The 2564-nt window shown below is 33.0% G+C and overlaps 1 pseudogene; it reads right to left on the bottom strand.

Annotated features, from left to right (window-relative positions):
- Positions 1-987: 987 nt before the first annotated feature.
- On the bottom strand, positions 988-1100 carry LOC149243128 (U5 spliceosomal RNA; annotated as a pseudogene).
- Between the last annotated feature and the right edge of the window lie 1464 nt (positions 1101-2564).

Genomic DNA, 2564 nt, shown 5'->3' with positions numbered 1-2564 from the left:
AAACCTACTATGGGTGAAGCACTTCTTCGAAATTGTTTCGAACTGTCAATTGATGAGCTCCACAACGTTTACTAGACTAACAGACCCTGTTGAAATGATAAATAATACTGTTAGATGATATTAATGAAGGATTTTACTCTAAAATTCAGTTAATAATTTAATAAGATAAGATTTTATTTTAAAATCAAATTATCTATATATTATATTAATAAAAAAATTATAATTTTTTTAAAAATATATGAAAAAATATTTTAGAAAATAATTTATATTATAAAATTAATTTTATGATTTAATTTAATAATAAGCCCCTAAGGGGACACAGCGGAACTGGCCAAGAATTTGTACATCTCATAGGTTTTGCGAGGGCCAGGCCCGCATAAAAAAGAATAATGAATATATTGAAGAGAATGGAACCAACCCACTTACTTATTCCAAGTACTTTAAAAAAAACAGAAAATAAAGAAAACAATACACATTCACTATTCTAGCTATTGAATAAAAAAAATAAACTTTTTTCTTACAACCAGTACTAATTTGCCTCCGTATTCAAGTACGAAGCTTCTCGCCTCGAGATGAGGGAGAGGCATCGCCTCGAGATGAGGGAGAGGCATCCAAAAAGGAAACTCCTATTTCCACTTCTATAGCATTATAAATGCTCTCTGACATGTGAAGGAAATAATGCTCGTCCTCTGAATCGTAACCCTGACATGCGAGGGAAATAGCGCAAAAACTCCTATTTCCACTTCTATAGCATTATAAATGCTCTCTGACATGCGAAGGGAATAACGCTCGCCCGCTGAGTGACAGCACGTAAACCTAACATACGAGGGAAATAGCGCTCACCCTCGCCTTCTGAGTGACAACATGCGAGGGAAATCACCTTCTGAGTGACAACACGTGAACCTGACATGCGAGGGAAATCGCCTTCTAAGTGACAACACGTGAACCTAACATGCGAAAGAAATAGCGCTCGAGCGTGAAGAGAAAGTGCTATTTCCCTCGCATGTCGAAAATTGACATATGCCGCTGATTGTGGCCAACACACGGTATTCTTTAGTAAAAGTCTAAAGAATAGCTCGCTTTGAACTGACCACACGGCTCCATACCTTTCACGTTAATTTCCCGCATATTTATAGTTGTTCCCTCGATGTCTCGACAACGCGATCTATGTGGGACAAAAACACGCACTTTGCATTTCCTACCTTCAGCCACTGTCAAAAAAGATGTTTTAACGCCAGCGCGTTTGTCCATCCGTGCTTCAGAAATTCAATCAATTTTAAAATTTAGAAAAATGGAGAGCGTTATATTTCTTTTATTTTATTGTCCTCCACAAAATTCAGGAAAGGAAAGCTATTATTGGTGAAGCACTTTCATGAAACTTTAATTGTTCGCATTCTCCATTGATGAGCTACAACGCGTTTACTAGGCATGTCATAATAATAGGAAAATAACATGAATGAAGGATTTTACTCTAAAAGTCAATTAATAATTTAACACGATAAAATCAAATTATTTTTATATTATATTAATATAATTTTGTTTTTAAATAAATATGAAAATTATTTTAAAATTTTAATAATAATAAGAATAATAATTCAACTCTAAAAGTCAATTAATAATTTAACATCATAGAATCAAATTATTTTTATATTATATTAATATAATTTTGTTTTTAAATAAATATGAAAAATTATTTTAAAATTTTAATAATAATAAGAATAATAATTTAATTTTAAGATCACGGTCAATCTGGACATACTCTAAATTGTATTTAAAAAATAGCAAACAACGATGAAACATTACTTATAAAAAAAAATAATTATTATAATTTAAAAATAATATTTATGGATTAAAATAACACTACATTGATATTTTTTAATTACTAAAATTTTCATCTTTTAAGTAGCTTAGCGTGAAAAAAACTATATTCATTATCCATTATTCAAAACATATGTATTTAACCTAGTGGCTGTCGTTTTCATTGAGGTTGGGTGATTCCTCCTCTCTGATTCGATAAGTGCTAGTACGGACTTGTGTTCCCTGTACCGTCGAGTATATAGTGGGAGACTCCAATAGGTTTAAATCCTTTATCCCTAGGAAGCCAAGTCTGCCGCCTTACCGATCACAATGCACCGAACACAACATTCGGGAAGACTGACTGCTGTACGGTAAATCCTTGGTAATTTCTCTTTAATTTACCACCAAGGTGTATATTGCAGTTTTGTGATTAGTTTGGTAAACCCTCTTGCTTAGTATCACCAGAGCAGTCACTTTTGCTCCTTTTCAACTCCTTAAGAGAAAAGGTTCATCTGAGCACTTGTCCTTTCAAGCTCATTAAAAAACGAAAGCGACTAGAGTCATCTTTTGCTTTTTCTCGACTCTTAAAAAATGAAAAAGTAAAGTTAAATTCTTGTGTCGTAAAAGTTAATTGACCACGGATAACATCCTCCACGCTTGTTTTTTAGTTGATCTCAGGTTGAAACATATGGCGACAAATCCGAGTCCACCAATCAAGGAATTCCTTTTGATGGGAATCCTAGTCTTTTTCCTCCTTTCGGAAATAT

The sequence above is a fragment of the Pinus tabuliformis genome, chromosome 8 (assembly GCF_031772625.1).
Source record: "Pinus tabuliformis cultivar Carrire ecotype Pingquan chromosome 8, CPIR1, whole genome shotgun sequence".
Lineage (NCBI taxonomy): Eukaryota > Viridiplantae > Streptophyta > Pinopsida > Pinales > Pinaceae > Pinus > Pinus tabuliformis.
Note: the sequence above shows the minus strand (reverse complement) of the source record. Positions and strands in the feature narration are given on the sequence as shown.